This window comes from Macaca nemestrina, chromosome 2 (genome assembly GCF_043159975.1).
Source record: "Macaca nemestrina isolate mMacNem1 chromosome 2, mMacNem.hap1, whole genome shotgun sequence".
Taxonomy (NCBI): Eukaryota; Metazoa; Chordata; class Mammalia; order Primates; family Cercopithecidae; genus Macaca; species Macaca nemestrina.
This window is the reverse complement of record NC_092126.1, coordinates 156,626,409-156,641,325: the sequence shown is the minus strand read 5'-3', so window position 1 is coordinate 156,641,325 and position 14,917 is coordinate 156,626,409. Positions and strand designations below refer to the sequence as shown.

Sequence of the window (14,917 nt, the reverse complement as noted above, 5' to 3'; positions counted from 1 at the left end):
TCTGCCTCTCTTGCCTTTGCCACGCTCCTCCACAGCTAGCCTGGGATGAGGTCGTTGTGAGGATGTCCCTCTGGATGGCCACCCTGCTCATTCCCAGACCCCTTACTCCTTCCTAAAAGTGAGAATGACATTGCTAAAGATGCCAATGGTGTAATTCCAGCCACCCTAGCAGACAATAGGGAACAGAGGCTCCCCTCAAAGCACATGGAAGAGGATCAGGAGGGTCCTGGGTTCCAGCTTAGGGCTAAGGATCGGGGCCAGGGCATGGGAACCTGTAGCTGCCCCACACTCAGTGGCAGCCACGCGGAGGGTGGAGGGAGGGGCCTGGCAGGCAGGTTGGCCCTGTGGCCTCCTCTCAAGCCCTTGCATCTGTGCCTGAGCCTCTACCCCACCCAGGCCCAAAACTCCTTGGCTCTCAGCATCTGGCATGATTCTGACCTCAGGAGGCTGTTAGGCTGGAGGCTGGGAGAATGGACCAGAGGAGTAAAAAGGCTGAGGTTAGAAGTCAGGGGTCAGAGGGCATGGGCAAAGCTCAGGTTCCCCTCAGAGGCAGCATAGCAGGCAAACCTAGATTGCAGCACCCGCTTTGCCACTGACCACCATGGAGTCACGTAGCCACTCTGGGACTCAGCTTTCCCACATATAAAGTGGGTAAATAGGCCCTGCCCAGAGCAATTGCTGGAGTGAGGCTCTGAGAGTGCATGTGTGCAGTGAGCCAGGAGCGAGGCTCTGAGAGTGTGTGTGTGCAGTGAGCCAGGGTCTGACAGTGCATGTATGTGTGCAGGCAGTGATAGCTCTAAGGACAAACAGTGAGCATGATGACAATGAGAACAATAATCATAACTTTTTGGCAGAGGGAGAGCTGGATGCCTGGCCAGGGTCAGAACCTCAAAGCCTTGGGGCCAGCAACAGAAGCAATGTGAGACTCCATGGAGGTGGGACTGCAGAGCCCGGACCCACCCCCCAACCTGGACTCAGGTGCGTTGGGGACCCAGGGGGGCAAACTCTGCCAAGTTTTCAAAAGGAGCTGGAAATAAGAATTTTTAATGCCGAACATTTGAGTTTTAAATATTGGTAACCAATTCCTTTTTCAAAGCACGTTGCAGGCCAAATAAAACATCCAGGGCTAGATGGGCTGTGTCAGCCAGTTTGTACCTTCACCTCCTCTCACAGTGAACCATCAGCTCAGGGCTTGATCCATTGGCAGGAGGCACCCTTGCCAGGGCTGCTGGGGCCCAGCAGCTCAAAGAGGCTGTGCAGGAATAGCTTAGTCCAAAACTGTCTGTCCCTCAGGAGCAGGTGCTGCACACCGGGCCCCATTCCCCAGGCACCATGGCTCCTGGAGGATCCTGGACCTCAGCCGGGCTGTGGGAGACCCTCAGTTCTGCTGCAGCTCCTTCCCCACCACACCTGTCCATGGTGCTGCCCCTGCTGCCCAGCACCTTGGACACACAGAGGCGCAGAGAGAGGGCCAGCGCTCGTGGCTCAGAACCAGGCACTGTGTAGGTGGGGAGGGTGGTCAAACACCACCGTTTGAAATGATCCTGGGCAGGTGCTGGGGATTGTGACTGCCACCCTGAGGAGCTCAATTAAAATGCAGCTTCCTGGAGCCCAGCCCTGCCGAGTCTGATTCCTTGGGGCCTGGGAGTGTGCATTTTAAGAAGCATCCCGAGGGACTCTGATAGGTGTGCTACAGACCCGCTGAAAAGACAGGGAGGAGTGGAATCTGGTGTCCTGCCCCTCTGGCCCAGCCCCTAGACCTCCCAGGACCTGCTGTGTCCCCAGCTAGCGCCCAGGCTCCTGCTATGGCTGCCTCCATGCCAATGAATCTAAGGGGAGCACAGACTCCCCCTCATTGCGTGGTGACTCCCAGAAGGAAGCTGTGGAGCATCTCCACCCACAGGTCCTTCTGGCTAGTGCATGCCCCACCTGGCACTTAAGAACCAGGCCTGCAGCAAGCAGTGGGGGCTTCTCCTACCCAACCCTTGAGACCAATTTGGAGGTGTTTGTCTCAGGCTCTGGTCTTCAGCTGTGGTTCTGTCCTCTTGGTCTGCAAGGGTGAGTCTCCAGTCTGGCTGTGCATCCCAGGTCCCTAGAGGCTTTGGAAAACTAGGGCTCCCTGGTTTCTGCATGAGAGAGAACCAGCTGGCTCCAGTGCCCAGCTCCAGGAACACACCCTCCAGAACTGTCCCGGTACATGAGACGGCAGAGTCCTCAGGGGGCTCTGCACATGCCCTGTGCCCCCACCCTGGCCCCAACCTCAACATGGCCAGTCACAGAACCCAGCCCCCCAGCAGCATTTCTGGGGCACACCCAGGCCAGGACAATCAGAGTCCTCCCAGGGATTTTTCCTGCAGGAACCCTGTGGAGAGAGGGGTCACTCCTCTGGGATGGGAGCTGCTCCTCAGTGCGCCCAGAACTGGAAAAGCAGAGAAGAGGGCAGCCCCAAAGGCAACAGGATTCTTGGCCAGCCACCAGGGTGCCCCAGCCTCCTCGCAGTTCCAAGAGAAGCCCCTGTGCCCTCACAATCAATTCCCTTCTTGCCTAAGTTATTTGGCGTTATGTCACTTGCAACCAAATACATCACCCCAAACCTACTGACTCAGAAGTTTTGTATTTTTAACAAGTTCCCCAGGTGATTCTCGGCCGAACTGCGCTTGAGAAGCACTGATGTACAGCACTGCCAATTAGGCTGCTGGTGTTCTCGGGACTCGGGCCGTCTTCACGCTGGAACCTGTCAGTTCCGATTCATACCAGCTCTCCCCCTACTCCCAGCATCTGCACATCAAACCCCATGATATAATCCCTGCACAGCTATCGGGAGGGAGAGGGGTCTGAACATCCAGGTCCAATCACTGAGCAGCTGGAAACATGAAGCCCCTGGAGGGAAAACCCCAGAGGCCTTCTCCAGAGAGAATAAAAGGCATGGAGTGTGGAGGAAGGGGCTTAATCCTAAAGGCTTGATCAGAGGAGAGCAAAGGGAGGAGTCCAAGACTAGTTTTATCGACCTGTTTAGCAAATATTTCCCGAGCTTCTACTGACTGTATCCCAGATACTGTGCCAGGCACAGGGGACCCCTGGGAGCCGGTGGGGGCTCCCTGCTCTCCAGGCCCTGACTTAGTCGGGAGAGATAGGAAACAGCCAGGCCAGTGCTACATGGACATATGACTACAGACCCTGCAGGAAAGAGGCAGGGTCTTGGCACACACATTCATCTCCCAATATCTATTCTTGCCTCCTTTTCAGCTAGGTACAGCCATCGTGCACACTTTCCAGCCTCTTCTGCAACTGGGTGTGGCCACAAAAGAGTTCCTGCCAATGGAATTTGGGCAGAAGTAAATGGGTGACTTCTGTCTTAGTCTGACCAGGCTGCTATAACAAAATGACTTAGACTGGGTAATTTGCAAACAATAGAAATTTACTGCTCACAGTTCTAGAAGCTGGAAAGTTCAAGATCAAGGCACCAATTTGATGTCTGGTGAGGGCCTGTTCCTTGTGGATGGAGCCTACTACATGTCTCCATGTGGTGGAAAGGGTGGACAGCCTCCTTCAGGCCTCTTTTATAAGGGCACTAATTCCATTTGTGGAATGGAATACCCTCATAACTTAATTACTCCCTAAACACACCACCTCTTTACACTATTACACTGGGTATTAGGCTCCAATATATAAATTTTGGAGGGACACAAACAGACCATACTTCCTTAGAGGTATCTTATGGTTGGAGAGGTGAGCCTCCTCCTTCCTCTTCCTCCCTCCTTCCCATTGGAAGGGACACATGACGGCCGGAGCTGGAGCAGCCTTCTGAGTCTATGAGGGGTATGCCACATGTTGAGAGGCATGGAGCAAGAGAGGAGCCTGGGTTCTTGAGGCTAACAGAGGTGCTGTGGGAGTCTGGCACTGTTGACCTCCAGACTTTGCTTACAAAAGAGAGAAATAAATCTTCCTCTAGCTCTGTCATAGCTGTCCCGACACAATGGCCCTCTGAGAAATTGTAACAGGGGGATTCATTTCAATGGGGAAAAGATGTCTTTGAGGAAATCTCTTCGACTTGGGTACTAAAGGACAGACAAAAGTTGACCAAGGAGAGAGAAGGGGGAGAAGCTCTTAAATGGGAGAAAAATCCTAAAGGAGGCTGCTAGGGTTGAAGCAGAGAGAAGGAGCTGCAAGGTTGGGGGAGGGGGGGTGGTGACTTACATCCTGTGGGCCAAGTCAGGAGGCTAGGGACAGAGAAACCACAATAGAGTCTTAAAGCAGGCAAGCAACAGAAACTGATTGTTATGGCTGGGCACAGTGGTTCAGGCCTATAATCCCAGCACTTTGGGAGGCCAAGGTGGGTGGCTCACCTAAGGTCAGGAGTTCAAGACCAGCCTGGCCAACATGGTGAAACCCCGTCTCTACTGAAAATACAGAAAATCAGCTGGGCTTGCTGGCATGCGCCTGTAATCCCAGCTACTCTGGAGGCTGAGGCAGAAGAATTGCTTGAACCTGGAAGTGGGAGGTTGCAGTAAACTGAGATGGCACGACTACTCTACAGCCTCGGCAACAAAGCAAGACTCCATCTCAAAAACAAACTGATTTTTATTTAAAAAAACATCCCTACCCCTCAAACGGGGACCCATTCCAGATCCCTCAATTCTGGTAAGCACCTGCCATCCTCATTAGAGGGAACCATTAGTTGCCTTTTACAGATGAAGAATCAGAGAGATTAAGTGGCATCCTGAAGGTAACTCAGCTGGCATGAGTCCCAACCGGGGCCTGAGCCCAGACCTACCTGACTCTTAACCCTGAGTTCTCCCTACACTGTGCTCAGGACCACTCCCATCCCAAGCCCTTACCCCCAGGTGACCAGGCTTCTGGTGTCCAATCGGACCCACCTGGAGGAGATGCAAGCTCACCCTGGCTCCAAGCACTGGAGGTTTCCAGGCTGCTCAAAGGCCTTAGAGAGCACTGGTCTCCCAAATACATGCTGCACAGATGGGGGACCGAGGCCCTGGAGAAGCAGGGCCTCCCAAGGCCACAGGATGCAGACCAAAAATGAGGTCCAGGGCTTGAAGCTTCTCAAGACAGACTCGCAGGGGCCAGGGAGCTAGTCTGAAAAACTGCCCCTCATTGAAACCCAGCAGGCCATCCCTGGCTTCCCGCAGATAAACCTCCACATCCACTGTCCCTTCTTCCCTGCCCCTTGTCATCCCAGAATCCAGTGATCTGGGCCCAACTCACAAGTACGAAAGGTGCCATTGCAGGCTGGAGAGCGAGGGGGACTGAACTCTCTCCCTCCCTATTATGTGGCTAACAGGGCTCATTGGCATTAATTATCGAGTGCTTGGGAGCCGGAGCCTCTAAGGCGAAGCACAGAATGCAGCTGCTTAGGCTCTGCTTGCCCAAGCTCCAGACAGCGTGGAAAGGACATGGGCAGAAGAGGCAGAAAATGGCTCAAGCCTCACCCCCACCCCTTCCAGAAGACCTTGAACCCCTTGAGACTCCTTTTCTCAGACCCACCTGGTTGAGATGAAAGGACTTTGCAGATTAGAAAATGTTATGCTGATATGGAGACTGGTTATAATCAGGTATAGCGAAAGAGTTGCTGCCTTCATGGTATTTTAAATGTGGATAGTTTTCTCGGTTCCCCAAGTATCTTATCTGGCCAGAATTCACACAATTATGGAGTCATCCCTCCAGTGACAGGACTGCCTATTTCAAATCCCTTCTGGGAAAAGCAAAATCCTACTAGGAACAACACAACATGTCTAATTAGTCATTTATACTTTAGTATAAATGAGTTGGTACCTATACTTTCTCAGAGGAGAGCCTCAAGCAGGAAAGGGAATTTTATTAGGGAAAGGTTTATGGGAAGGGATGATTATGGAGCTGGGGACAGAGACTTGCTGGGGGGTCCCTTCCAGAAGTTGGGGTCAGACTGGACACAACTGAGACCACAGGCCTTGTAAGGTCTGGAGGTAAAGGAGGGCTCAGGGGGCATCAGGGAAAGGGGTTGGCTGCCTCCTGAGGCCCTAGCCTTTCTTTACCTTTAATCCTTCTCTCCTGTGGGCCCTGCCACACAGCCTGCAAACAAGCTCAAGGTTCTTCCATCCAGAAAAGTCCCTCTTTCAGTCCCCTGCACATCTCAGAAAACAGAATGTGGGCTTTGGAGTCAGATGATCTTGAGCTCCATGCTTCACTCTACCACTTGTCCCTAAAATGGCTTCAAAGAACCGCTATTTTACCAATTTTATACCTCCAGACCCCCCAGAGCCTGGCACAAAAAAAAAAAAGGCTGTAAAAACATTGTTGAGATGGATGATAGATTCTCTGAGCTTCAGTGTCCTCACCTGCAAAATGTTACCAAGGAAAAGCAGAGTAAAAATATTTGTTTTTACTAAAGTGTGAATGGCTGATAGGATTTTGCAGAGATTTTAAAGAGGAGTATCTTTGGACTCAAAGGGACAACAGAATAAGCCCTTCCTCACTGGGCAGTGGTGAGGACTAAATGCAATTATTGAATCATTCATTTAATAAATCTATAGCAAGCAATTATGTGTGCCACACACTGTTCTAGGCGCTGGGGTTAAAACAGTGAACAACAAGGAAAAATTCCTGCCCTTGTGGAGCTGACATTTAGTGTAGAGGACAGGCAATAAACTAACAAATAAAGAACAACTCAATATATAATATAAAGTTAAATAATGATCAGTTCATTGAAGAACATTAAAATGGAGTGAGGGGTGGCATGTGATGGTAGAACACTGATTTAGATGGAACGGTCTGGGAATATCTCTATGAGGAGGTGACATTTGAACAGAGACCTAAATGAATGCACCATGCAAACATCTTGGGAAAAAGAGGACTTAGGAGAATAACCATATTACCTAGGGGCACGCAAAGATGGCTTGAATGATATACAGAAAACCTTCAACCATAAAGAATATAATTGGCAAGTTGGACTACATTGAAGTGAAGACTTTCCATCCATCAGAAAGCACCATCAGGAGACTGAAAATGCAAGCCATGGAGTGGGAGAGGATATTCAGAACATGTACATCTGTCAAAGGATTCACCCAGAATAGAAACATTTCCTACAAAGCAATAAAAAGAGACACCACTCAATAGAAAAATGAGCAGGACTTGGACCTTCATGAAACAGGATAGCCCAATAGCCAGTAAACGCAGGAGAGGGTGCCTGACTTCAATGATCATCAAAGGAATGCAAATTAAAACACCAATGAGCTACTGCTGCACACCTTCAGAACGGTTATAATGAAAATGACAGAAAAAGGCCATGTGCTGGAAATCCTGGAACACTCGGCTTCTGGTGGGGGACTACATTGGTACAATCTCTGTGGAAGAGAGATTTGCAGCATCTATTAAAGCTAACATATGCCAACCCTATGACCAAGCACTTCCACTCCTAGGCCTATAGTCAATTGAATGGCATACCTACATTCATTAAAAGAAGGGTATGACGCGCAGTGGCTCAAGCCTGTAATCCCAGCACTTTGGGAGGCTGAGACGGGCGGATCACGAGGTCAGGAGATCGAGACCATCCTGGCTAACACAGTGAAACCCCATCTCTACTAAAAATTACAAAAAAAAAAAAACACTAGCCGGGCGCGGTGGCAGGCGCCTGTAGTCCCAGCTACTCAGGAGGCTGAGGCAGGAGAATGGCGTAAACCCCGGAGGCGGAGCTTACACTGCACTGAGCTGAGATCCAGCCACTGTACTCCAGCCTGGGCGACAGAGTGAGAGTCCGTCTCAAAAAAAAAAAAAAAAAAAAAAGAAGGGAAAGTTCATAGCAGCATTATTCATGAAAACCAAAAATGAGAAGCTACCCAAATGCCCAGTAATGAAAATGTGGATGTGAAGTGTGGGGCGCTGGGACAAGCTGGAAATCACAAAGACAGACTGGCCCTATGTTGATCTCTCTCACTCTCTCATGCCAGTCCCAGCCTCTGACTTTATTGATGGAGTGAGCTGGCCCAGGAGTCAGAGAAACTGAAAAGCACTGGCTAATGACACATCTGATGGAGCAGGGGGAAGGATTTAAAATCAAAAGTGATGATAGCCACCTCTGCTTTCCGAGTGGTGTGGAACAATCCCAAACAGCAGAAAAATTGGTATTTTTGTGTGCTGTCCCTTTGATGGAGAAAATTGTAAAAGGAGGAAGTGGTCCTGGTTTGGCACAACACAGATATGATGGGTCTCTAGCCATGCAAAAGTGGAGCTGTGCTGAGAACAGAGGTTAGTGAAATCAGTCTGCCTGAGTAGAGGAATGAAGTTAGGGGAGCCAAAAGCTGAGGGTCCCAGAAAACAGAGACCTGGCCATTCCTTGGAGGAGACAGAGTATGTGAGTGTGTGGGGCCCTTCCTGGGGAGGCCAAAGGAGCCTTGAGGACAGGGGATGTCTTCTGTTTACCTTGGGGCTATCTGCTGGGAGATACTGTGACATAGCCCTCCTCAATCTTAAATCTTCAGTCAGTTTTGCAAGACACCCACCTGCCTGGTGTAAGGAAAAGAGAATGTGTCATACGTTAGGAGCAATTGAAGGCAGAACAGAAACAGCCCATATGGCTCAGAAAGACAATCCAAAAATGGAACCACCTCAGTTGCAACAGAAGCTCAGAGCTAAGAGGGAAGTGGGAAAATGTACACCTCCTCCAAAATACCCAGAGAACCTGAGAGAGAATCAGACCTCTCCAAGGACGAGACATCTTAGCTGACATCCAGATTACACCCATGTAACTTAAACTAGTTCAGAGTATAGAGATGGGGGAAATTTTTCTAACTTCATTTCATAAAACTTAACAAAATATACTTACTAAACTAATTTTTACTTATAAAAAGATGCAAAACTCCTGAATAAAATATTAGCAGAATGAATCCAATATTAGTAACAGAATAATATGCTAATACAATGCAGAAATATAGGAATGCAAGGCCGGTTCAATGTTAGCAGAGCTTTTGGTGTTGTTCACATTAACAGGCTAAAAAGGAGGGCTTGGACTATGTTCATGGCTGTAAAAAGGAATTTGATAAAATCAAACATCCATTGCTGATTTTTTAAAAAAAGCTTTCAGTAAACAGAATATAAAAAGAAACTTTCTTACCTTTGATAGAGTATTTATCAGAAACCAAATAGGAAAGATCAGATTTCATTATAAAAGATGCAGGGTATCATTGGCATGATTTCTTCCAGGAAGACCTCATATTCTCCAGGGTACAGCTGCATCCAGTTTCCCCACTATACACTTTCACTCTCCCCATCCTTGTTTCTCCTCAAAGCTTCTGACAGACTTTGTCCATCTCGTTCACATCTGTATTTCTAGGACCTAGAGCAACCTCTGCCACACAGCTAATGTTAAATCAATGGTGAATGAGTGAAAAAATAGAAACAAATCAAATATGCCCACTATTACCATTCTATATCCTAGGGATTATAGATGAGGCAAAAAAAAAGAGGAAAAAGAGACAAAGGGTAAATATTGGAAAGAAAAGGATAAAACTATAAGTCTTCATGGCTACTGTAAACATCTATCTGGAAAATTCAAGAAGAGACTTCAGAAAGATATTCAGATATGATATTCATATACAAATACAACACTATTTTCAAAGATCCTATATAAGTCATGATGATACTGGTCCCAAGGGCACCCAACTGAAAATGGTTAAAAGCAAGAAAGTTTGGGGTTTTGTGTTCTGGTTTGGTGAGAGGTGGGTTTGCTCCTTAACAAGACAGGCTGTGGACATTTCCATCTTAAGCACAACTAGCTTGAGGGCCTCCAATGATGCCAAAACAGCTTTTTAATTTTCTTTTTGTTTTTATCTCTGCCTGTCTATGTCTGGCTCCATTTTTCAGACAGAAATTTTATAAGCATCAGAAGAAACAGCCACTGGCAACCCTAGACATACAATCCCAGAAGAAACAGTGTTTCTCCCACACCACATTTAAAGAATATTTTCAGAGAGGATTGTTGGTCTGCCTTGGGTCACATTCCAACTGCCCTAGGCAAATAGGATGTCATTAGTAGTCCAGCCAGGACCATGTGGCTATCCTGGTGACTCCGTGTGTGTGGGCGGGGGAGGGAGCGTGGCCAGTGGGGGAAGGGAGGACCTTAATTGGTAGGTTCAACAGGACCACATGGAATGGGACAAGAGTTTTCCCAAGGCAAGTGGTGCTAATATCACTGGAAAAGGGAGGTGGCAGGCATTCTGAGAGCACACAACATAGCGGCAACAGCCGACTACAATCCACCCCTTGGCTGCTCAGAAGAGAAACACACGCTCTCACCATGCATAAAATCTCAAAACTCTTCCTTGCTTAAATTATGCTTTCATCCCACGTACATCCAAAATACATTTCCCTCCTCGAAGGGATACAACCCAAATCACATTGAGATAACGTCAGCAGCTCCTAGTCCCAGATCTCTGAGCAATGCACCTTCCTCTAATGTGTTCTCACTATGACCCTTTGTCTGACAAGCTGTGCCTTAATCATGGATCTGAACCCCTCCACACACCCTGTATAGAATGCCCACCAGTGCACTTAGAAAACTTGAGCTTGTACAGCACCTTTCTCTCATTCTCTCCACCTCTTCAGTATTGCACCGGGAGAGTTCCTCATTCCATGGTCACATTCACCAAGTCACCTTCAGAGGTGGCCACTCACTGTTCAGCCTGCCACTGAAACCTGACTTCAATGGCTTTATTCCTGAGACCTGTAACTGGCTCTTTTCCACACTGTTACTATCTTAAACTTGTCCCTCTGAAGATGTTAATTCTACTTTTCTCTTTGTGCTGCTAGCCGCGTCTCCCTGGGTGTTAGTTCCCTAGTTATTGAATGCTGTATTTTGGTTTGCTGATTTGGGATGGATGCTCATGTTTGTAGGGGAGATTATGGTATCCCCAGTTGCTTTTGTTTACTGTGGCGGTGGGGGTATGGTAGGGGGTCCCCCCTGGAACCTCAGTTTCTCTCAGATCCCCCATCACCAGAGAATTATTCAATGGCCACTCCACTGCTCCAGCCTGGAGGCAGACTTCCTCCCACCTCCCTGTTGACAGGTGTCAGGGAAGAGGAGGGAGCCTGACAATTACTCACACGCCAGCTCTGCACCCAGACACCTGAGCAACTGTCTCCAAGCCTTCTGCTCCTTGTCTGCGAGCCTTGCCTTTAGAACACCATGGACAGCTCCTACCTGGGATTCTTCATCCAGCCAGTCCCTCTGTGTTCGAACTCTCAGGAACTCCTCAGCATCTCTGCCTTGTTTATGGCACTTCTTTGGTCATTGTTTTCTAGAGCTATTCTGGATTCATGGGAGCGGGAGAGAAAGAGAGAGGCAAAGAGACAGAAAGACACTTTCTGTCATTTCCAGGGATCTGGAGCAGGAGGAGGAGGTGGGGGAGGGGTGCATGCTTAATCTGCCATCTGTATCTTTTCCTTTTTTATCCCCATATAAAAGTATATTACAACTGCTGATAATAAAGGATATGCATAGAATAAAATTAAAATAGAAATAGAAGATCAGAACTGACGAAAGGAAGAGGGGCAAATATTTCAATTATGAAGGTTTCAGATTGCAGCCATAAACTTCCCAGTGGCCAGAGTAAAGAGTGGAACTAGACTGTGAGCTCCCAGAGGTCAAAGACGGTGTCCCGGCCACCTCAGTGTTCTCAGCCCTGGGCCAATCCCAACCCAAGCAGTTTTTCAATAAACGTTTGGTGAATGAACACATGTAACCACTTGATTCTTCATCAAGCAACCCCACCCTTGTTAACTGGTAAGAAGACAGCATAAGATTGCATCGGCAGTGATATTGTTTTTTCTGCCAGTAAATCAAAAGCCATTTATTATATATAACATCATGGATAGGGCCTTTGGCTGTTGCTGAGAAGAAGCAGGAAATATTGTTGTGACCAGTTTTCAAATGACCTTTGACAAAACTGAAGAGCAGAACAGACAGACCCGAGGGAGGCTGCTCTCAACTTCTGCTGTCCAGTGGCCCCTCCTCAGGGCTGCCCTGCCCAGTCCGTTCAGGCCAGGGGAGCGGAGCAGGAGGTGATGAGCCTCACCACACCCTCCCTCCCTACAGTGCTTGGTTCTGAAGAGGGACAGCTTTTTCTGTACTGTTCATGACCTAAGACACTCGACCTCATTCAGCTGAGCCGGGTCTTGCCGAAGCTGCTCATATCTGCTCCCTGGTGCTTTGACCAGAAGACAAAGGTCCTGAGTGCTGGTCCTGGGCATTCCCATGGACTCACACAGTCACTGCTTTGCTCCCGCCTTCATTCTTGTGCAGGAAGGTTGTGCAGCCCCTCCTCGGAGCCAGGCCTTGTGCAGGACATGAGACACAGGGAGCCCAGTAAGACCCCTGCCCCTCAAAAGTCACAGTGTGAAGAAGGATGTAACTTGCATAGAAAGCTCCATTTCCTCCTCTGTAGAACAGGGACGATGATGTCTGTGTCCTGGAACCCTCAGGTGGTGGTGATCAGCACACATCTACTCTCGGCTTCCCAAGGCTCTTGGGGGGTCAGGGATTTTATACACACGCCCAGCCCTCATCCCCCGAGCTGCCTCACTGCCTGCCCTGGAGGTTTGGATAAGGCAGTGCATTGGGAAAGTGGATTCCAGTACCCGAGGGGAAGACTGCAGTAAGTTTCACTTTAAAAGCTAAACACCCTATATCACCTGTAGTTAAGTTGTCTCCTTGAAGATTAAGTAGAGGTTTCCTCCCTTAGGGCAGGTAGAGAAGAGGAGAGGGATGCTAATGGGCTGATCCTCCTTCAAGGCCAGAGGGTCCCATTCATGGCCCTGCCTGCTAGAGGCTGTTGGGCTGTGCAGGAGGCAGCCTTGAGCAGGGGAAGCCTCCAGGGCAATCCTGAGGTGCATCTCAGCTCAGCCTCTTGCTACCTCTGGACTTGTCTTTATCTCAGTTTTCCCATCTGTAAAATGGGCATTAATATTCTCTTGCCTTAAGTATGCAGAAGTGTGAATATGGCTCCCCCCACAAAGCACCCACCTGTGGGAGGAAGTGTTCCCCTGAAGTGGGCGTGTCTCCTTGCTGGTCCTCCTCACCCTCTTTTTCACAAAAGAGGCAGCCAGGGAGCACAGCACGTGGGTGGCTGTGACCCAGACCCACACAAGGATGAAATGGCACAGTCCTCTAGTGACACATCCTGGTGGCCCTGTAGCAATAGTTCTGCAAGAAGCTGCGCATTTGCATTATGTAGGGAACTTGAAGAAAAAAGGCAAATTTTATAAAGTGTATGGTATACAGATAATAAGATTTTCTAGTGTTTCAAAATTGAAGCATTAGGGGAAAATGCTTAGACAAAGATTTATTAAAACACTTGTAAAGACATAAAAGTGGAAACGGTAGAAACCACTCAAATGTCTATCAAGTGCTGAAGGGGTGGATGCAATGTGGCACATCCATGTGGAATATTACTCAACCATAAAAGAATCAGCCGGGGGCAGTGGCTCACGCCTATAACCCCAGCACTATGGGAGGCCAAGGCTGGCCAACCCCCTGAGGTTGGGAGTTCGAGACCAGCCTGACCAATGTGGAGAAACTCCATCTCTACTAAAAATACAAAATTAGCTGGACGTGGTGGCACATGCCTGTAATCCCAGTTACTCAGGAGGCTGAGGCAGGAGAATCGCTTGAACCTGGGAGGCAGAGGTTGCGGTGAGCTGAGATCATGCCATTGCACTCCAGCCTGGTCAACAAGAGCAAAACTCCATCTAAAAAAACAAAAAAGAAGAATCAAGGAATGAAGTGTTGCGGCCCTGAAACCCCTATGGCTGGTGAAAGAAGCCAGGCATGGGGCTGCACCATCTGCAAGGCAAATTCCATCTATACAAAAGGTCTGGAATAGTGCATCCCTGCAGACAGAAAGTAGATTGGTGGGTGCAAGGGCATGGGGATAGGCCACAGGGCATGGCTGTGGTTTCTTTTTGGGGTGACATGTTCTGGGATTGGATATTGGTGAATGCCACAAAAAAAACCCACTGAATTGTTTATTTTTAAAAGGTAAATTTTAAGGAATGTGAATTCCATATCAATTAAAGTGTTATTTAAAATGTTTTGTCCTCAAATTAGTAAATGATTCACACAAAGACAGAGAAGCTGACTTTGTCTCTGATAGAAAACATCTCAGAATGACGTCCTCTGTTGTGGAAACAGATCACTAGGACTATTTAATTGTTTAAATCTCCAGCAGCATATCTAAACATTTGTCATCGTGTAAAAACAAAAGATGCCCCTGGCCAAGCCCTGCTCTAGGCTGTCAAGAGTCCCTCACCCAGCAGTGTCCATTCCCCAGCGGCATCCATCCTTCTGGCAGTGTCATCCACCCAGCAGTGTCATTCCCCCAGAGGTGTCATCCCCTGCCGATGTCACTCACTTGGCAGTGTCATCCCCCCACCAGTGTCAGCCACTCACCAGTGTCACCCACCAAGCAGTGTCATCCCCCCCGCAAGTGTCATCCCCCTGCCAATGACACCCACCCACCAGTGTCATCCCCTACCAGTGTCACCACCCAACAGTGTCATTCCACCAGTTTCATCCTCCTGCCAGTGTCACCCACCCACTAGTGTCACCCCCAGCCAGTGTCACCCACCCAGCAGTGTCATCCCCCACCAGTTTCCTCCTCCTGCCAGTATCATCCCCCTGCAAGTGTCACCCCCTCACCAGTGTCACCCCCACCAGTGTCAGCCCCACCAGTGTCATCCCTCCACCAGTGTCACCCACCTGCCAGTGTCACCCACTCAGCAGTATCATCTACCCGGCGGTGTCATCCACCCGCCAGTGTCACCCACCCGGCAGTGTCACCCACCCAGCAGTCTCAACCCCCCAGCAGTGTCATGCACCCAGCAGTGTCACCCATCCAGCTGGCACTTGCAGTGCGAATGGGTTTTTAACTTC

General features: G+C 49.0%; 1 long non-coding RNA gene across 1 annotated transcript; it reads right to left on the bottom strand.

Moving 5' to 3' along the window:
* Nucleotides 1-1,394: 1,394 nt before the first annotated feature.
* Nucleotides 1,395-11,317, bottom strand: LOC139362032 (uncharacterized). The gene is made up of 3 exons (XR_011620287.1): nt 11,189-11,317; nt 8,413-8,496; nt 1,395-7,076 (listed from the first exon to the last, which is right to left on the bottom strand). It is a non-coding gene; the product is annotated as an uncharacterized lncRNA (long non-coding RNA).
* Between the last annotated feature and the right edge of the window lie 3,600 nt (nt 11,318-14,917).